This window comes from Salmo salar, chromosome ssa17, assembly GCF_905237065.1.
Source record: "Salmo salar chromosome ssa17, Ssal_v3.1, whole genome shotgun sequence".
NCBI lineage: Eukaryota > Metazoa > Chordata > Actinopteri > Salmoniformes > Salmonidae > Salmo > Salmo salar.
The window spans coordinates 1,902,711-1,925,407 of NC_059458.1; the positions used below are offsets into that span (position 1 = coordinate 1,902,711).

Genomic DNA, 22,697 nt, shown 5'->3' on the forward strand with positions numbered 1-22,697 from the left:
TAGCTAAATATTGAACTTCCAAGCTCTCAGGCCAAGCGCACGACACTGTATGAATGAATGGTTGGATCAGAATCGCCGTTATAATCATTGGCCAGTACAGAGAATTAAGTCCAAATCCCTATCTCCATCCATGGCTAATTTAGGAAAGGGGCAATTTTAGCTAGCTAGCTGGCCACCGGAGGACAACAACACAATGAGATGCAACAATGAAGATTTTTCTGTCAATTATATGCTCTCAATGGGATTTGATAGGAGGGACGCCAAAATCCAAGCTGGCTTCCTTTTACATTTTTTATGGTGCGCCAAGACCATTCCCAGTTGAGCTCGCTCAGTTTAGCTCAATGCTGATTGGTTAATTTTGTATACATTTTTTATCAAGGGAGGCCAAATGCCTCGCCTTCAATGCTACGGGCGGCAACAATGTCATACTTATTTGGACCAGACAGCATCAGATAGATGGCCTACTTGTAGAGAGACAGAGGGGCTCTGTTTCACTCGCTCGGATGCTTTCTCATGTGAGATACATTCAGCCTCTTGTGAATTTAAGGAAAGTCATTAAACACAGAGAGACGAAAGGTAAATAATCGTATGTTTCATTTTTATTTTAAACAAGCGGCTATTCTGTGTTGCGTGGTTAACAAAGAAATAGGTACTCCTATATGCTTAATTTAGAGTTATTAATGTAACTTTAGTTGTTCTACAGACATTGTGTCACATGATTAGATTTTTAACACATTGTAAGGTTGCATGATCCGACTTTAATGATGATTTGAAAAAAGTTGTTTGAAAGGCATGAGCTCTGCTTTGTTTTTTTGCGCAGGCTGTACACACTTCATCAGTCTCTCATTCACAATTTGACAAGCACTTGATAATGCCTCAAATTTCCTGGCAGAATCCCCTTTGTGTGGCTGTAATGCCCCCTTAAAAAAATCCATGCCTTTTGCGGCCAGTGGCTGGGGTTCCCTTGTGCTAAATATAATAATTATAATTCCCTTCTCATTGAGTGTTGCGTGCTCCTAAGCACCTCTCACTCACTTGGTCTCCATCACGTGATCGGGTCTTTCTCACAGGCTACAAGTGAAGATAGACATATCCAGGACGCAAATGTGCTCGTTCTTATCCAATTCCGAGGTGCGTATTGAAGATATTGGAAGAACTGTCCACATGTACTTTCCGTCAGTAAACAACATGAGTAGGTCTAGCAAACAGCAAAAGCACTAGCCTATGTCAATCTACTATCCCCCATAGTACAAAAGTTGACCTATTCTGTGCAAGAAATAAATATTCCAAACATAGTCTGGGACAGTCATGGGATGCGATAGATCCCAAATGAATACAACTACTAGCATCAAAAAAACGTTTTGCCGCAATGAGGCTGACGCAACAGATCAGAACGTTTAGCTTAAAATGTTGATAAACTATTAGGCTAGTTCTTCATATTATAAGCGCAGCAATGCGCACACGGCAGTAGGCTATAAGCGCGAATGTTCCATTAGCTGGAAACACCATTATCAAAATTGACCGCAAGTGCGATTATGCATGTAATGCTTTAATTATAAAGGTGCATTTTTATGGTGAAAATTATCTTCCTCAAACTTGAAACTCACACGCTGCTTAAGTATGCCAGTTAGGCTCTACACTCCTTGTAAAGCGGATTAATGTGCTTAATTTTAAAAAGTTATTTGGCCATTTTAGTTGTGATACAAACCTTATCAAAACATATAGGCCTATGGGCTAGGCTAGATGAGGTGTGCGACTTTGATTTGAAAAAGTTACAACAACAAAAAGACATTGTTTCTTGCCTTACGCTGGGCATTATTCACAAGTGATAATATACAATTTACAAGTGATAAGCTAATATTGTCACCCATCAGACTATTCTTTATTTAATCTTGTCTTTACATATACTAAATAATATATGGGTGAAAATTGTTTTGATTTAGAATGGACCATTATCATGCACCTGTCTCAAAAAAGGAGAAAAAATATGTAATCTATGCACTTAAATAGCGAATGGAGGACGCTTTTCCCGTGGTTCATTTTATGCCAGCGTGGTAGGCTATATTCCTGTTGTTAAGAGAAGCAAGGTGCTTAATATTATGAAAGTTGAGAAATAAATATAGTAGGCCTAGCCTATAGAAATCTGATGTGATCCTCTTCTTTTTAATAGAGGCCATCACTCTGTTTTCTCACGCAGTTGCATAGCCTATAGAAATGTTGGCGCAACATGAGCTCATGCTCTCATGAAGTATTTGTTTAGATTTTCGATTACATTTGCATTGATGTCATAGTGATTAGAGGGGCAATAGAGTGCTGAGTACCTGACAGGTAGCAAGTTTGGTAGGCTACTAATGACCATCAGCAGCATCAGAGCTTGGAGAAGCCTAATTACTGTGAGTAAATGTTTCTGTGGAATTTGACTGCTTTCATGAGATGTGACCGCCTGTGTGGTAGTAATACGGTCACTGTAACAGCCCTACTCATCACTACATTTAGCCAGTGGCCTAGCTCAGTGCTTTCTGTGGTGGTGGGGCAAGCCAGAAGAAAATACGGAGCGTTGCGCCGTGATTGGCTCAGTGTTCTGTCACTCATCGGGACACTATGTCACCGCCAAGTCTAATGGTAGAGCTTGAAAATTCAAGCCCCTTGGGTGCTGCCATAGAGTTACATTAGAAGTGCCCATCCACGAAGGCTCAAGGTCATTGGCAACAGATAAAATGACGTCAAATCACGTTATATCTACAGTAGCTTTGATTGGACTGATCATGTCAACATCATACTTTCAAAATGTTAGCTAGCAGTCATCATCAAGAATCAAGTCGACAAACTTCTGGCAAATACTTTTCAATCCTTGTCATATGAAGAGAAATAATGAAGAGAAATTATAGATAAAATGTATTGGTTCTCACCGGCCATTGGACATAAACATTACACAACAAGTTGGAAATTGCCAGTGGTGTAAAGTACTTAAGTAAAAATAATTTTAGGTACTACTTAAGTAATTTTTGGGGGTATCTGTACTTTCCTATTTATATTTTGGACAACTTTTACTTCACTATATTCCTAAAGAAAATAATTTACTTTTTACTCCATACATTTTAACTGACACCCAAAATTACTTTTTGAATGCTTAGCAGGACAGGAAAATGGTGCAATTCACGCACTTATCAAGACAACACATGGTCATCCCTTCTGCCTCATCTGGCGGACTCACTAAACACAAATGCATCTTTTGTAAATAATGTCTGAGTGTTGGAGTGTGCCCCTGGCTATCCATACATTTTTAAAACAAGAAAATGGTGCCGCCTGCTTTGCTTAATTGAAAAAAATTGAAATTACATATACTTTTACTTTTGATACTTAAAAGTATATTTAGAACCAAATAGTTTTAGACTTTTACTCAAGTAGTATTTTACTGGGTGACTTTTACTTGAGTAACTTTCTATTAAGGTATCTATACTTTTACTCAAGTATGACAATTGGGTACTTTTTCCATCACTGGAAATCGCAAATTCAACAATGAGTGCTTTGGCTAACTTCAAGCATTGCAAAGTAATCATTATCCTGCTATTCAGTGGAGTGTCTGTGTGGTCCCAAGTCTAAGATTAGTTATAAACATTCAACATCGGCCATGCTGTCAATGAAGCATGATTTGTGCCGTGCTCCAAGCAACTGTAAACTCGGAACTGCAAAATCTGACTTTAGTGAGTTCAAGACAACTGGGAACTCGGGAAAAATGAGCTACAACTGGGAAAATAAGTTTTGAACTTTCAACCAAATCGGAATTGTAAATTGGGAACTTGGGGCTCTTTCTAGAGCTACAACCTGAAGATCACTGATGTCATCATGATTCAACCTTTTTCTCATTTGTCTTGAAAGCACCGTAAATCCAGAGAACAACAGACTTTGATGACAAAATGTGCCCACGAAGGACCGCCGCGCCACCTTCCTGTTCAAGTGAGCACAGCACAACAAGGTGAGTCCAAAAATGTCTTGTATGCTGCTGCATAAATTATGTAATATGCGAGGGAGATATGTATACTGTAGCTAAGAAAGTAATACTAAGTGTATGTTGTGTAGTAAGCTGTTAGTAGCCCATGTGCCTCACCCTAATCATTTGGTCTATTTTCACCTCTTAATTTCGCCTACTGTTCTGACTTGGTGGTGCACATGTAGCCTATAACCTGTTTTTGAGAAACGTAATCATTGAATACTATAAGAGCATTCATTGTCTGCTTATATGCCCCCTTTAGTTATCCTACGGTTTCTGACTTGGTGTACAGGGAGAACACTGTAAGAACGGCCTATGTTCTAAATTCTGTCGCTGTACATTTCAAAAGTGCTGAACAAATAGTTATATTGACTACATCCGTCCTAGCTCGCTCATTAATGTCTTAATAGATATTACGGATTGCCTCTTAACCGCTTGTCGTCCCCTTTGTCACATCTGCTCCCACTACGCCCTCTGGTGTTCATCCGGTGTCGTCCTAACCTGCAGTTCTCCCCCTGTATACACTCTCTCTCTTGGTGTGATTGTGTGGTTGGAGACAGGTGTGCTGGAGTCAGAGCAGATCCCTACCAGCTGCAAATCGTCCCATAAATCAAGACCTCTACATATACTCATTCTTGCCACCTCCACTCTGCTAGATTGTAATCTCTGCTTAGTCAGTTATCATGCTAACCTTTTGTCTATTCTCAAGATCCTGTTGCTCTGCTGTGCTCAGTTTCCTGCCTTACACCATTTTTGTCCTCTCCTTGCAGTTACCTCTCTTGCTCCTGTTCCACATCTCACCACCTTCCTCTGGATATCACTCACCACCATTACCTTGGATTCCCCTCAGGACCTGTTCCCCTGTTCTACTCAGCCAACTTGAACCTCACTCTACACTCCTGGTTTTTGCAACTCGTCTGAGCTACACCGGTTCTGCACTCCCCATTTCTGTGTTCAAAAAAAATAATTGCATTCATCCCGGCTTCCTCTTCTGAGTCCGCTCTTGGGTTCCCCCCTTCGCTCATCGTAACACCCTTTATGCCATAGCTTGTACATCTCAATTGTCAGTAGAAACCACATTTGATTAAGCAAGTCAGCCATATCAGCTATGTTTTTTTATTTTTTAAAGGCAACAAATGAAGCTGAATGAATTGTTTCGCTGCCAGGCAAGGCTCTGTTGATACCAAGGTGTAGCAGTGGTAAGGTGTTGGGACTGCTGTTGGGACTCTGCTGTTGGGACAGCTTTATGTAGGCCCTAACAGTTTGTGGACACTGTTTATAACCATTATAGTGCAATTAATGTATTGTTTAGAGTTATGTTGTATAGTGGTTTTGCTTGCATGCATACCACCACTTTTTTTTTTTTTTGCCCCACCAAGATTGTGATGCTAAAATCTCCACTGCATTTAGCTAACATTACATAGTTCATCCAGCGATTCTTACCTTTGCCTCAATTCGGCAGTCTCGTCCAGATCATGGCATTTGTAGTTATTTATGATAGCCACATTATCAGCTAATTAACATTTAATTTGCTGGGGGGTAAATACAGGTTAAATATAATAATTTACTTTTGTTTTATCATCTTGTGGTACAAACATAATGAACATCAACATGGGAAACATGATATGCAGTTTAAGCTAATAAACGGTGGGCAAATTATGTTAATTGTGTTGAAATGTTCATAGAAAGGGCCTGAGCTCAAATGCAATATTCAAACCACTAGAGGTCCACGTTTTTAGGTAGGAGCTCCAGCTGTTACACATTTTTTCATGGGGCAGAGAGAAACATTTGCAGTTTTACAGATAATCTGATGCGATTCTACTTGTTTTGCCATAAGACTAAGACATTTTTGCATTTTTAAAGCAAATGTCTTGCTATTCTACATATTTGTCTATAAGGGTGAGAGAAAATGTTTGTTTTAAAGCAAATTTCCTGTAATTCTAAACATTGCCATGGGTTCTGACGACTTGATAATGCTATCTGCAGAGGCTGATTAAGTGTTTGGTATGCTAGTGCTGCTTCATTAAAATATAACCAACCTACAGCACTAGACTACACTTCACTTGCGTCATCCTTGTGGTATTGAGAGATAAACATGGTAATGCTTTCACTGATTGCACATAAACTTTGAAAAGCTGTGACCAACGATGGTTTACGATTTGACAAGAGTGATCTGCTCTAACGTACCCAGGAAGTTGGTGAAGAGCAACTACAGAAACTTGCAGTGGACTGCAGCAAAGACTGGGCACGTTCGAGCAGATCACTTTCGATAAGCCGTTACCATCCATGATCACAGCCTTTCAAAGTGTGTTGCATTATGGGGATAAAAAATGTCCGACTGCATGAACTTTACAAAAATAATTTGATCAAAGGTCATGAAGTTGACTGCAGTCGACTGCAAATTTCTGCAGTTGCTCTTCACCAACTTCATCCTGCAGCAATCACCTGCATTGTGGGAGGCTCTATTGTCAACCAATCATGGGGTGTTTTTGTTTGACCCACGTGAACATGATCAAAGACATGACTGAAACAGGAACCAAATTTGCCTCAATTCATGTATACAGTGGAAATGTACAAATTAATGTGTTATGAGTCTCTTTCTCTCACCAATTGATTGTACACACATATTTTCAGCTTGAGTGTGTGATATGGGGGTTTGAGACATGTTTATTTAATTGTAAAGAACAACTTTATAAACAATGGCAACACTGCCATGTTGCACTGATCCTTGCTGTTGGAAAACCACATCAGTGTCCAAATTGAGGCTTTCCCAGATGCACTTCCCCCTACTTTTGTCTACAGTTGGTTGCTTTTGCCTTACCATTCAAACAAAGCAGGGGGGCTGCCTTAATCGACCCATTGGCGCCAGGGGGAACAGTGGGTTAATTGCCTTGTGCGGGGGCAGTATGACACATGTTTACCATGTCAGCTTGGGGATTCAATCCAGCAACTTTTCAGTTCCCCGCCCAACACCCCTACCCGCCAGGCTATCTGCCGTTTTGCCTCTTCCTCTCTGACTGCAAAACGTAGTGTACTGTGATCACATGATTTATGTTCACGCAGTCCACATATAGGCACAAGTCAGATAATTTATATCCCCATAATGCAACACACTTTGAAAGGCGTAACAAAAGTAATCTGCTCAAACGCGCCCAAAGCTTCAGGACAGGACAGGAACGAACTAGGTAGAGAGAGAGCGACGTACATTAGCTACTGTTGAGAGAAAGTGCAGATTTAGATCGATGGACAAACGTGAAAGGGATACGATATATTTGAAGTATTGAGCTAGCATCGGATTTAACGTTATTACGTTGACACTTCTCAAAGGAATACAACAATGTCGTCGCCAAGTCCTGGCAAGAGGCGAATGGATACCGACGTGGTAAAACTGTATCCTTTTCTGAACATAAACAACAGACAGGCGAAAAATCTTTGTCGTATTTTAACTAGTTAGTGACAGGTCTCTAACATTGATATGGCATTGATTGTTTATTGATAAAAGACAACTGACGTGTTGTGTAAGTGAACAATAACTGCTGATGGTTCGATTTTCTGACAAGAAAAGCAGGTTTTGTTTTTATCAGGCATCACACGATTCGTTTCAGTTCTGTAAGGTTACATTGTTGCCAGATATAGGTTAAATATTTTACCCAACAGTAATATTTGCTAGATATGTGTGATCAAAGATTTTTGCATGTTTGCTCAGATCAGAAAACTACAGGTGCCAGTAGGCCTATTGGATGACATTTGGGCAGTTATCAAGCAATGTAATTTTGGCTTACTTAATAGTGACGCTCTCATCAAAACAGCCCCTGATTGTTTTCTACAATGAATAATTTATTTTATGCAAAATTAACATATCTTTATCCTTCAAACGACGATGGCTAGAAAAAGCTAAACAATGACGCTGGCCTTGAGCACCATTTTCTGTGAGCTATGATCCGTCATCCGTCCAAATGTATTGGTCTTTCTTTACAATCTAATAATGTTTCCTTGGCTTTATGTCTGGGTATTTAGCTAAGATATGTCGATTTTGTAAAGTCATTTCGGTTGACAGTCCCGTCATTGTAACGTTAACTGATCAATATATCACCGAATCAGTATTTACATTGTACGCGTAGCGAACGTTATGTCTTGTTTACGAGTCGTTTACATGTCCCCTGTCAAGTTTGCCAGTTCGCTACAGACAGGCCTACTTCTGTTTTCCACCCGTGAGTCATTGGGAAATTATAATATACAATGGGAAAATGTTTGTGGTAGAAATGTATTCCCATCTTAAAGTAGTAAATATTGTAGTTGCTTGCTAGTTATTATTGTTATATTTTTGCATTTGTGTTTTCCTCCCTAACTAAGCTATGCTGTAGTGGTAATTGAATTACTAATATAAACCAAGCTCTCATTAACACTAGTTCTTAAAGACATGTATTGTAACCTTTTACACCGAGGTATCAGAATGTAGACATTATATTGTATCTCACGTCTAGTTATTTAAGTTTGCATGAAAGGTTCAGACGGCATGAGTTGAATTGTTTTGTTTTTGTGCTCCTGCAGCGTGAGCTAGCTCTTCGATTGGTCAACCTGTTACTACCCGGAAACTGGTAGGGGGCGGGACTAGATAAGCAGCTGATCGAGTGACAACAAACCCTGCTTGCACAGGACGGGGGGGTTGGGAATTGACCGAATGTACTAGTTAGTAGCTAGGCCTGTCGGTCCTAAAGACCCTGCTCACCTGCCATATGAAATAAATCCAGTGGAAATGAATCATTGTGCCTATTTGTCTCTGTATATAATCTGCAGAATGGCCCTGTCTTATTTCAAAATGTTTTATTTTGGTGTAAAATGCATGCTGTTGAATATTTGAGTAATATTTGACACTATAGGTCATTTTTGGAGAAACCATTCGATTTTGTTGTTAGACGGTTGGTGTTTAAAAACAATATAGTATCCTAATCTCATGAAGTGAGTGAGGGAGAGAGTTTTCTGATTCATGCTCACTCTATAGGTCAGAATAGGAGCATTTCCATGTAAAAATAAATACATAGAAGCATGTCAAATTGGGTGCCAAATCAAAGCTAAGAGTCTTATTTTTGAGAAATTAAGGCTACCATTTTCCATCCCACAAATTAGGAATAAGCAAAAGCTTTGATTTCTGGTCAAACAGATGGAAAAGTGGTCTAAGAAAACATCTACCAGAAAGTCTTAGAAGGTATTAATACATCAAAACACAATAATGTTGAAGTAAAGACCCCTGCCAACTAATATCAACAGTTATATTTAGTTTAGTAACAATTATTTGCCTTTTGTAAGTTTAAGAAATATTGTCATTCTGTTACCAAAAACCCACATATATTTAAGATACTTTCATTTCTCTCCCTTATGAGGAGGGAATATAATAAAACTTTAGAGGTAACAAGTAAAGGTTTACCTACCAATTAGTTATTTTTACTGATAACAAGTTTGTTTATGAATTATTAAAACTCACTGAAAATCAGTAACAGAATGGTTGCAATTGAATTGGCTACAATGGGAAATTATAGTAGTCTCAAACCACAGCTACCTGCTACTGTCCTATCTTCCACTTAGGTGGTGGGCCGAAGCAGAAAAGAGGGAAGTTGATGGGTCCCCGTCGAGGTAAGAGCAGATTGTCTTGTACAGTGGTTCGTCCTTTAAAAGTTGCAGCATGTGCTGCAGAATTCTATAGCACGTTATTTAAGTGCCAGCCACTGGTACCATTAATGCTAGTCTGTGCTAGTTTGACCACCAGAGGGCATCTTTGAGAAGCATTTGATAGCCTTCAATAGTGGCTGTACTAGAGAATTGAAAACCTTTTTTTGTAAGATCATAGTATATGGGACTGATTTTATAAGAACTTTTGCTTAATTAATTTGATTACTATGGTGTTTCTACTCCCAAGAAAAATGAAAAACCCTCTAAAGCCCGTTAGGATGGAACGGAAAATATGGTGCTGTACAACGTGGCGGTCGGGAGTAGGCTACAGCGCTGGGCTATTTAGCTAAATAATCCCTGTGTCGTGCGCGGGCACGTGGGAGACGGGGGTTCAATTCCCCAATGGGGAGGAAAGGAGTAGGCTGTCCTTGTAAATAAGAATTTGTTCTTAAAACGTCTTAGGGATAGCACCCTTTAAAAAAAAAAAAAAATGAGCCTAAATGACATACCCAAATCTAGCTGCCTGTAGCTCAGGCCCTGAAGCAAGGATATGCATATTCTTGGTACCAATTGAAAGGAAACACTTTGAAGTTTGTGGAAATGTGAATTGAATGTAGGAGAGTATAACACAATAGATCTAGTAGAAGAAAATACAAAGAAAAAACCAACCGGTCTTTTTCTACCACCGTCTTTGAAATGCAAGAGAAAGTTCATAGTTCTAGCCATCACTCTGGTTGTAAATCCGATAGTGTCAACAAGATGGCAGCAGTGTATGTGCAAAGTTTCAGATGGATAACTTGAAGAGTGACTGACCTACAATAATTTTAGTGTGAAGTCCCCAGGAACATTTGGGCAAATCGTGAAGGAGACATTCGCATTCATATTCCATTTTTCTGCAAGAATATTATAAAATCTGTATACTTGGACTTTGATTTAGCTTTCCAAGTATTAGTAGCCATATTATAAGTTCAACATTTGTAAACAACCAGTTTTCATAACTTCATTACGCTGAATATTCTTATTTTTGTCCAAAATGAAAAGGCATGCGGTCGTACAAGATTAGTAGCTACATTTTACAACATATACATGGTTTCCAGATACTCCCGTAAAGCCCAACTCATTGGCTATCTAGCTAGCTTTGTTTGACCCCGATTGGTGATTGGCTTATTTGACAAAGATGCAGTCGTTCTTCGGGCGTGCCATGAAGGCGGCGCTCTCTGACCAAATATGGTGTCCTATAGGATATACTACACCCCTAATGAAATAGTGAAGTCTTGTTACCTTCTAGGATCTCTGAGGAATAGATACGAATGTGATTTGACTCATTCAAACAACGTTTAGGGTGAGACTTTCACAGATTCCTTTCTTTGGAAATGAAACGAGTGGAAATACAAAATCAATCGTGCATGCTATATGGACCTTTTTAGGATATGAAAAAGGATTTTATCTAACAAAACGACACTTCATGTTATCTCTGGGACCCTTTGGATGATATATCAGAGCAAGATTTCAGAATGTAACTACACATTTCACCTTCAGAGGTGAATTTGTCAAACCTATCGCGTTGAATAAAGTGTTTTGTTGTAAGGAGCTCTCCTCAAACAATAGCATGGCATTTTTTTCGCAGTAATAGCTACTATAAATTGGACAGCGCAGTTATAGTAACAAGAATTTAAGCTTTCAGCCAATATAAGACACTTATATCGACATTTGTTGTTTCTCAAAAATCTGCGATCTTGACATAACGTGCTGAATGATTTACAACTGTCCCGTTGACGGAACGCCGATCTTAACTGACTCCATATGTGTTATTTCATAGTTGGGATGTCATCACTATAATTCTACAATGATAAAATAGTAAAAAGAAAACCAAAAATCTGGAATGAGTAGGTGTGTCCAAACTTTTGAGGCATTCGAGATGTTTTGGCTAGAGAAATTGACGATACTACAATGCAACAAATACATTGATCATCTCAGCAAGGTTTTACCCGTGGTCGTGGAGCAGGGTGGAACTGCAACTAAAATGTAGTTTAAATAACCATCTGCATTTTGAGTGTCTTTTCTCTAGTTATTTTATTAACGAAAGCATAAAGATGTTGATGAAGAAATACTGTACCACTGTTTTGAGTTAGAAATTTAACACTTCAGAGTACTTAAGCATCGAATACATTGATGTTCACACCAAAATTAGCTGGGCTATGAAGAGTCTATTGTCCTGATAATTGGGCTACAAGTGTTTGAAAACCTATTTTCAAAATGCTACCAGATGTCCATCACTACTGTAAATAAAAGCACAGCATCTTGTTTACATTCTTTATTGTAACCACAATGTCACAAATAATTTGTATCTACCTTTCCAATTACTTTTAGAGTTTGGGATTCATTTGATTAATATTATGGTGTTTATATTCAAAGAAAAACGAAAAACCCTCTGGGTTTCTGTTAGGAATGGAATGGAAAATATGGAGCTGTACAACGTGACGGTCGGGAGTAGGCTACACAGTACTGGGCTATTTAGCTAAAGAATCCCTGTGTCATACACGGGAGACCGGGTTCAATTCCCCAACAGGGGGGAAGGAGTAGGCTGTCCTTGTAAATAAGAATTTGTTCTTAACTGACTTGCCTAGACATTTCTACACCATCATTTTAGTCTAACCAATACCCAAACGGAGATTCAGACAAAATTAAAATCTCATTGATTTATCAAGACCAGTCCCCATGCTTGTCGCAGAGCAGCGTAAAACAGTGCTACGATATTATTCTCCCCCTACCCTCCATCTAGGCAAGTCTATTGTCCAGCTACCTGCTACAACCAACAGCGGGAAGTTTTCCTTGGTCAGCGCCATTATTAGTGCAATGCCCCTTAAAGTGTTGCTCTGTGCTACCCAGTGTGGCGGGGTGGGGGTCCAACTCCCCCTCCCTTTTATATAATTCTAAATTAAATATAATAATCACTTTGTTAAAAAATAACAGTATTTTGGAGATGATTTCATTTTCAGATAACGTAAAGTGAACGAGAACAAGGCCATTCTTGACAATGGGGTGAGACATTATTACTAATTTGTAAATAAAGCCAGTTTGTTTCTTAGAATTATTTCTTTCTGTTTTTAGAGGGAGAGAAACCAAAAACCTACAGTCATCTCACGGCTCTCCCAGTCGAGGACGGCACAGGTATTGAACCAGCATCTGTAGCAACACAGCTTGCACTGCTATGCAGTGTCTTAGACCGTTGCGCCACTCAGGCGCTGTACTGACTGGTCGGGAGTGGGCTACAGTGCTACAGTAAGAGCAAAATAATCCTAACATTAAAATAATAAAAACCTTAGTGTAACAACAGTTCTAGTAAGTAATACAGAAGTTGTGCACAATTGTCAGTTTCTATTTAGGTTTATGTCGCCCATTCATTGTCAGAGACACAGTAAGAGCACTGATTATGCTTTTGGATCCATCTCCCCTTGCGCTGGTCTAGAGCAATGAAAGGGTGAACCACATAATACTAAACCACAAATTACCTCTTAAGTACCACAGCATAATTGCAAAACTTTTAGTGGAGCAACCACTGTATATGATGGTAAAACATTCTTATAATGACTATAACATTTCTTGGCACCTTCAATTCTTACACATTTTCTGGTGCCAGGTTTCCTCCCGACGTGACGCTTGGCATTCAGGCAAATTAGTTCAATCTTGGTTCAATCTTGTTTCTCATGGTCTGAGAGTCCTTTAGGTGCCTTTTGGCAAACTCCAAGCGGGCTGTCATGTGTCTTTTACTGAGGAGTGGCTTCTGTTTGGCCACTCTACCATAAAGGCCTGATTGGTGTAGTGCTGCAGAGATAGTTGTCCTTTTGGAAGGTTCTTCCATCTCCACAGAGGAACTCTGGAGCTCTGTCAGAGTGACCATCGGGTTCTAGGACACCTCCCTGACCTAGGCCCTTCTCCCCTGATTGCTCAGTTTGACTGGGCGACCAGCTCTAGGAAGAGTCTTGGTGGTTCCAAACTTCTTCCATTCAAGAATGATTGAGGCCACTGTGTTCTTGGGGACCTTCAATGCTGCAGAAATATTTTGGTACCCTTCCCCAGATCTGTGCCTCAACACAATCCTGTCTCAGAGCTCTATGGAAATTCCTTCAACCTCATGGCTTGGTTTTTGCTCTGACATGCACTGTCAACTGTGGGACCTTGTATAGACAGGGGTGTGCCTTTCCAAATCATGTCCAATCAATTGAATTTACCACAGGCGGACTCCAATCAAGTTGTAGAAACATCAAGGATGATTAATGGAAACAGGATGCACCTGAGCTCAATTTAGTCTCATAGCAAAGGTCTGAATACTTGTGTAAATAAGGTATTTCTGTTTTTATATTTTTTACATTTGCAAACATTTCTATAAACCTGTTTTCGCTTTGTCATTATGGGGTATTGTGTGTAGATTGAGGAAAAACAAGTATTTAATCAATTTTAGAATAAGGCTGTAACATAACAAAATGTGGAAAAAGTCAAGGGGTCTGAATACTTCCCGAATGCAGTGTATGTATTCAGACCCTTTACTCAGTTCTTTTGTTGAAGCACCTTTGGCAGCGATTACAGCCTCGATTCTTTGGTATGACGCTACAAACTTGGCACACCTGTATTTGGGGAGTTTCTCACATTCTTCTCTGCAGATCCTCTCAAACTCTGTCAGGTTGGATGGGGAGCGTCGCTGCACAGTTATTTTCAGGTCTCCAGTAATTCTAAAGATTGCTCAGAAAACCAGGTGTTTTAATCGGCGTATGCTTACTTCGATTTTGACCTTACACTGATTTTAAGATGAGTAGAGTAAGGTGTTTACATGACTATTGCATAAGCTGCATACTGCCATAATCCATTTCATATCAAGGTATTAGTGTGCATGTAAACCTACTCATGGAGGGAACAGAAGGCACTACCATGTTCCAGAGATCCTTAGCTTTCAAGAATGGGGTCATAATAATAATTTGGTGGGTGCTTACATAAAATAGCTTATAGCCAAAACAGTTCAAATGCTAGAGCCAAAATTCATAGGTGAAAATAAATTCAATATGCCACATTGGCTTCATAAACCATCAGAAACCTGTTTAACACAGAGTGTTTGGTTCTGTCTGTTCTCTTCTACCATTCCTTTCTGGCAAAGTACCAGGATGTGGTTTCTTGATTTAAATCTGAATTTAGAGACCTGTATTTGATATCTGAATACATATTGAAATATTAAATTGAATTTGAAAACTGAACACTATTCATTCAATTCAGTTTTGAATCATGAAATAAGTTCAATTTATGAATTCAATGATTACATTTGTGCATTACAAATAAAAAATATTACATTCAAATTCAGTTTCTGTTGACACTGAAATTGCTCTATATCTTAATCCTATATCTTAAGCCACTTCACTTACTGTATTTCAATAACCAAAATATATTATTTTAAACTCAAGGTATCATATCACAGCTGACACCCCAATATTTTTGCAGACATCTTTGAATCTTAATTTTGAGTAAATATTTAAGAGTCTTTGGAAACTTGCTCACAAAAAAAACAGAGGGATATTTGACCCTCATTTGCATCTGTGTTTTTGTAAAAAAAAAAAAAAATGGTGAGATTGTTAAAAGTAGTCCCGGTGCATAGAGTTGTATGGTTTCTTTAATGTTGCAATCAATGTTTTTTGGTTGGCATAGGCCTATAAAGGAGAAGAGTCCAGCTGCAGATTATGTGCGCTGATGCCGCATGGTCTGCGAACTTCAAAGTGCATCCGCATGAGTCTCAGATGGTATTTTTGCATCTCAAATGGTATGTGCGCGCGCAACCTGTAGACGTTTGTTGGTCTTGTGTATTGTGTGAGTCCAGTAGCTTTGTTCCAGTGCGTCAGTGTGCTACTCACATACAAGTCTGTGTGCACTAGCTCTGGTCCGGGGCATTATGTTAATCTGTGTTTCTTGTGCTATGCTAGCTAGCTAGCTAGTACACACTAGCTACCTAGTACACACTAGCTACCTAGTACACACTAATTATAAACTGGGTGGTTTGAGCCCTGAATGATGATTGGCTGAAACATTAAGTTGCAAATAACCTGAATTTAAAATGGATTAATTTGCCATTTTTTGTCACTGGACTACAAACAATATCCCATAATGTCAAAGTGTAATTATGTTTTTGGACATTTCTACAAATTAATTGAAAATATAAAGCTGAAATGTCTTGAGTCAATAAATATTCAACTCCTTTGTTATGGCAAGCCTAAATAAGTTCAGGAGTAAAAAGGTGCTTAACAAGTCACATAAGTTGCTTGTATTTACAATAATAGTGTTTAACATGATTTTTGAATGACTAGCTCATCTACAGTATGTACCCCACACATACCATTATCTGTAAGGTCCCTCAGTTGAGCAATGAATTTCAAACACAGATTTAACCACAAATATTAGGGAGGTTTTCCAATGCCTCGCAAAGGCCACCTATTGGTAGATAAAATAATAATTTTAAAAAGCAGATGTTGAATATCCCTTTAAGCATGGTGAAGTTTTATTATTACACTTTAGATGGTGTATCAATACACCCAGTCACTACAAAGATTCAGGCGTCCCGCTCAGGGATTTCATCATGAGGCCAATGGTGACTTTAAAACAGAGTTTAATGACTGTGATAGGAGAATACTGAGGATGGATCAACAACATTATAGTTACTAACCTAACTGACAGAGTGAAAAGAAGGAAACCTGTACAGATAAAAAATATATATTCCAAAACATGCATCCTGTTTGCAGCAAGACACTAAAGTAATACTGCAACAACAAAAAAATGTCCTGAATATAAAGTGTTTTGTTTGGGGAAAATACAATACAACACATTACTGAGTACCACTCTCCATATTTTCAAGCATAGTGGTGGTTGCATTATGCAATGGGTATGCTTGTAATCATTAAGGACTGGGGAGTTTTTCCCGGATAAAAAATAAACGGAATGGAGCTAAGCACAGGCAAAATCCTAGAGGAAAAGCTGGTTCAGTCTGCTTTGCACCAGACACTAGGAAATTAATTCACCTTTCAGCAGGACAATAACCTAAAACACAAGGCCAAATCTACACTGGAGTTGCTTACCAAGAAGACTGTGAATGTTCCTGAGTTTTGACTTAAATCTACTTCAACATTTTATCTAGACCTGAAAGACCTGAAAATGGTTGTCTAGCAATGATCAACCACCAATTTGACAGAGTTTGAAGAATAATTATATATTTTTTTTATGGGAAAATGTTGCACAATCCAGGTGTGGAAAGCTCATACAGATTTACCTAGAAAGACTCACAGCAGTAATCACTGCTAAAAGTGCTTCTACAAAGTATTGACTCGGGTTGGAATACTTACAGTACCATCAAAAGTGTGGACACACCTACTCATTCCAGAGTTTTTCTTTATTTTTTACTATTTTCTACATTGTAGAATAATAATGAAAACATCAACTATGAAATAACCCATATGGAATCATATAGTAACCAAAATATATATTTTATATTTGAGATTCTTCAAAGTAGCCACCCTTTGCATTGATGACAGCTTTGATTCAGACCCCTTTGCTATGAGACTCAAAATTATAGTCAGGTGCATCCTGTTTCCATTAATCATCCTTGAGCCATTTCTACAAGCAAAATCTGTTTTTTTTAGAATTTTAGTGAATGTATAAAAATTATTGTAAATACCTTATTTACATAAGTATTCACACCCCTTTGCTATGAGACCTCGAAATTGAGCTCAGGTGCATCCTGTTCCCATTGATCATCCTTGAGATGTTGATTGGAGTCCACCTGTGGTAAATTCAATTGATTGGACATGATTTGGAAAGGCACACACCTGTCTATATAAGGTCCCACAGTTGACAGTGCATGTCAGAGAAAAAAATCAAGCCAGGAGGTCGAAGGACTTGTCCATAGAGCTCCGAGACGGGATTGTGTCAAGGCACAGATCTGGAAAAGGGTATCAAAATATTTCTGCAGCATTGAAGGTCTCCAAGAACACACTGGCCTCCATCATTCTTAAATGGAAGAAGTTTGGAACCACCAAGACTCTTCCTAGAGCTGGCCGCCTGGACAAACTGAGCAATCAGGGGGAGAAGGGCCTTGTTCAGGGAGGTGAACAAGAACCCCATGGTCACTCTGACAGAGCTTCATAGTTCCTCTGTGGAGATGGGAGAACTTTCCAGAAGCATAACCATCTCTGCAGCACTCTACCAATCAGGCCTGATAGAAGCCACTCCTCAGTAAAAGGCACATGACAGCCCACTTGGAGTTTGCCAAAATGCACCTAAAGGACTCTGACCATGAGAAACAAGATTCACTGATCTGATGAAACCAAGATTAAACTCTCCGGCCTGAATGCCAAGTGTCATGTCTGGAGGAAACCTGGCACCACTCATCACCTGGCCAATTCCATCCCTACAGTGAAGCATTGTGGTGGCAGCATCATTCTGTGGCAATGTTTTTCAGCGGCTAGGGACTGGGAGACTAATCAGGATCGAGGGAAATATGAACAGTGTAAAGTACAGAGAGATTATTGAGGAAACTTGCTCCAGAGAGCTCATGACCTCAGACTAGGGCGAAGGTTCACCTTCCAACAGGACAACAACCCTGAGCACACAGCCAAAAAAACGCAGGAGTGGCTCCGGGACAAGTCTCTGAATGTCTTTGAGTGGCCCAGCCAGAGCCCGGACTTGAACCCAATCGAACATCTCTGGAGACCTGAAAAAAAGCTGTGCAGTGACGCTACCCATCCAACCTGGCAGCGTTTGAGAGGATCTGCGGAGAAGAATGGGGGAAAAAACTCCCCAAATACAGTTGTGCTAAGCTTGTAGCGTCATACCCAAGAAGACTCGAGGCTGTAATCGCTCAACAAAGTACTGAGTAAAGGGTCTGAATACTTATGTAAATGTAATATTTATGTTTTATAAATGATAACATGTTTTTTCTTTCATCTTTATTATTGTGTGTAGATTGATGAGGGGGGAAAAACATTTAACAAATTTTATAATAAGGCTGTAACATAACAACAATATGTGGAAAAGTGAAGCGGTCTGAATACTTTCTGAATGCACTGTATACTGTCTGGTTTGAAATCAATGCATGGATATCATGAGTAATCAGCTGCCTTCCCAGGCAGTTCTCTCAAGACAATCATCTCAATTGGATCAGCTGGATAAATAAAGGATGAACAGTAGGCTATAACATCTGGGCTGTATCAACTAAATGAGCAGTGGCCTATTGAGTGGGGCAGGGGTCTGTCTCAGGGGTCTGTCTGTATATGCAGGAGACTGGCTGATCTAACAGGCAGCTGGGGCTCCCCTGAGCTGAGCTGCTGCCATCGCTGTGATGCCTGAGATTAGGTTCACACACACAGCACTTTTGAGTGTTGGAAAGGGGAGATATGCTCAAATATCAAAATGAGAGAATGTTTGTTTTTGCCTTTGGATATTTTGTGTTTTTCTGTGTTTTTGTGTGTGCATGCGTGTTTATGCACTTGTGGGTGTTCCTGAGCTTAGCAGCAGGTGGGGTCTGGGTATTGCGGTAAATCCTTCCTTTCTTTTGCCAAACCAGCATTGTCTGTTGCCTTTACTCAGTCATTATGACTTGTATGTTAGTCTCTGAGGCCTCAGCACTCTTATCTGATGAACCTGGTAGAAAAGCCTGCACACAGTAAATGGAGTGTTTTTAGCCCAGCACTAGTGGAGAAATGTGGCATGTGCATGAGTATCAGCCACCCAGTGTGAGGCCTGGCTGGTGTTTACTCCAGGCAGCAGAGGACCGTGAATGTAGAGTGTGCTCAATGTAGAACACAGCACATGACTGTCTGTCTGTCAGGCCCTAGTCTCTTCCCTTTGCACCTTCTGGTTCTTTTCAGTGTTTGCTTATGTCTTTTTGAGGTGCACCACCGGAGGCTGTTGGCTACCTTAATTGATGGGCTCATGGAAATGGCTTTGAGGCAGAATTAGTGGAATGGTATCAAATATATCAAACACATTGTTTCCAGATGTTTGATGCCTTCCATTGCTGTGTTTCCAGACTTATTGTGAGCGCATCCTCAGCAACTTCCTGTGTTGTGTTTTGTGCACAGGTTGGACCCCTAAGGTCTAGTGGGGGCGACGCCCCCTGTTGAAAGACAAGACCAGATTCACCGTTCCAGGCATCATTGTAAGCGACAAGCTTATTTATAGGTCCTGTCTGATTGCGGTCACAGTCACCACTGGCTGCCTTGCCAAATCCTTCGCTGTTGTAGGCCATTGTTCTTTAGCGGTTTCTAGAGACTACCAGAATTGTGCAGGCTTTTGTTTCCAGCCCAACACTAACACACCACCTGATTCAACTAATCAGTGGCATCTGCCACCATCCACTCTAGGTTAGGTATTTCCCTAAACCCAGTAAAATAAACATTTTCTTTAACCCACAGACCACGCCAACCACAACCTAAGCGTTAGCCTAAGCAACTCAAGACAAGCTCTAATTAGCAACCCAACTGTGGGTCACTCCTGATTGACATGAAAAGACACCATTTTGGTAAGAAGCTATTTCACCCGGGCCCTCTGCTCTGGGTATGGGGTGGAGTCTGTGTTTAACAGACAGGTTATTCCCAGGTCTGAGTATGGCTCCAGGGGTTCATGTTTGCAACTGATTACCATAACAGTGAGGTCAATAGAAGGTCTGTGGCAGTTAGCTATCAGGTTTTTTAGTGGCAAGGAAAAAGTATAACGAACCCTTGGATTTAATAAGTGGTTGACCTCCTTTAGCAGCACCAACCACAACCAAATGTTTTCTGTGTTGCGGATCAGACGTACGGTCCAGGAGAATTTTGGGCCATTCCTCTGTACAAAGCTATTTCAGTTCAAGCAATATTCTTGGAGAATTTCTTGTGGAGTTCTGCTCTCTTGAGTCATGCCACAGCATCTCAATCGGGTTGAGGAGTCCAGGACTCGCTGAGCCACTCCAGAAGAATTTTCTTCTGTTGAAGCCATTCTGTTTGTTGATTTACTTCTGTGTTTGTGTGGTGCGTTGTCCTGTCGCGTCACCCAACTTCTCTTGAGCTTCAGTTGCATAGACAGATGGACTTACATTCTCCGGCAACACTGTGTTGATAAACTTAAAATTCCTTTCTGTCAATAAGAGCAAGCTGTACAGGCCTTGAGGCAGCAAAGCAGCTCCAAACCAAGATACTCCACTCACCATACTTTACAGTTGGAATGAGGTTTTGATATTGGTGTGCTGTGGCTTTCTCCACACAATGGTGTGTTCTCCCCTTTCAAACAACTCAGCTGTATCGATTCATCATGCACAGAATATTTTTCCAGTAGCGCTGTGGAACATTTCAAGTACACTTTTACAAACTTCAGGCGATGAGCAATGTTTGTTTTTGGACAGTAGTGGCTTCTTCCGTTAGTTGTCATCCCATGAAACGCATGCATTTAGTGTTTCAGTATGTCGTAGACTCATCAACAGAGATGACAGCATGTTCCAGGGATTCCTGCAAGTCTTTAGCTGCGCTCCAAGGATTCTTCTTAACCTCATTGAGCATTCTACACTGTGCTCTTGTAGTCATCCACTTTGGTGGATAGCCACTCCCTAGGTAGAGTGGCAACAGTGCTGAACTTTCTCCATTTATAGACAATTTTGTCTTACGTGGACTGATGAATGTCAAAGGCTGTTAACTTACCCCAGATTTATGCACAAGTCAGCAATTCTTATCTTAGATATTCTGACACATCTTTTCTAGATTCCAAGCGTGGTTTTACATCAGGCAATGCTTCTTTTGAATAGCAAATTCACATTTTGGCAGTTTCTTTTTTTAAAGGGCACAGCAGCTCAATCAGCATCTCGACTCGCTCGTTAATTTGGACTCCAGGTTAGCTGACTCCTTGACTACCAATTAGCTTTAAGAGAAGTTATTAGCCTAGGGGTTCACTTCTTTGACCTACAAAGTACAAATGTTTAAATTCTGTTCAATATAGACAATAGAAATGACACTAATTTGTGTCTTTCTAGTTTAAGCACACTATGTCTGTTGTTGTGACGACTTAAGATCAAAGATCAGATCAAATTTGATGACCAGACTCGGGCAGAAATCCAGGTAATTCCTCCAGGAGTTCTCATACTTTGTCTTGCCACTGTAGAAGTACAGGTGTGAGCGGCAGATTTCCAGATCCTAGAGGGCGAAGCCCGCGCAGCGAGGTGAATGTTGGATGAATCCTTTCCTGCTTCAACTTGCGTTCCATCCTGTTTGAGCTGTCAGAATGAAGAGGATAAGACTTGAAGTCCCCTCAAGTGTAAGACACATGAGGTAAAAGCTACATCAACCTTCATTATACAGTACACTAACAAGCTTGCATTTTTGCCTTCTAGTGAGCTGGGATGGGCTCTATGAGCTGCCTTATTGAGAAAGAAGTTTAGGAGATCGTGTCATGTTTTTCACTGGGAAGGAAGTGACAGGATGATGGAGACATGGAAGACCTGTGTGTGTGTGTGTGTGTGTGTGTGTGTGTGTGTGTGTGTGTGTGTGTGTGTGTGTGTGTGTGTGTGTGTGTGTGTGTGTGTGTGTGTGTGTGTGTGTGTGTGTGTGTGTGTGTGTGTGTGTGTGTGTGTGTGTGCATGTGTGTGTGTGTGTGTGTGTGTGTGTGTGTGTGTGTGTGTGTGTGTGTCAGTGTAACAGACACACTAGGTTCCTGGATTCATGTCACACACTCCAGCTGTCCCTAAATTCTCCTGCTTCGGTCACCACATCCTGTAATCATGACACATCACTCCCTACAGCACCACCTTACCTCCCAACCACCACCTGTGGGCGATGGAAGAACCCTCTCATGTTGTTTCCAGTCCTTGGTCTGAATGGCCACATTTCTGCACGGAAATATCTGGATCATACTGTACTGTGTAGTCACACTGGACAACAGTGGATGCAACACAACTGCCTATCACGCACGCACACACACACCCAACTCATGTGTCAGCCAGGTCTCTGATGCTGCAGAATGGAAACCTTTCTACCCCTGATCGTCT

The 22,697-nt window shown here is 40.2% G+C and overlaps 2 pseudogenes; both read left to right on the forward strand.

The window, feature by feature from the left end:
- LOC106561341 (E3 ubiquitin/ISG15 ligase TRIM25-like) overlaps positions 1-22,697 on the forward strand; it is a 552,627-nt pseudogene that overhangs the window by 418,811 nt on the left and 111,119 nt on the right.
- Positions 1-22,697, forward strand: part of LOC123728122 (ubiquitin-conjugating enzyme E2 H-like) — a 32,107-nt pseudogene that overhangs the window by 3,406 nt on the left and 6,004 nt on the right.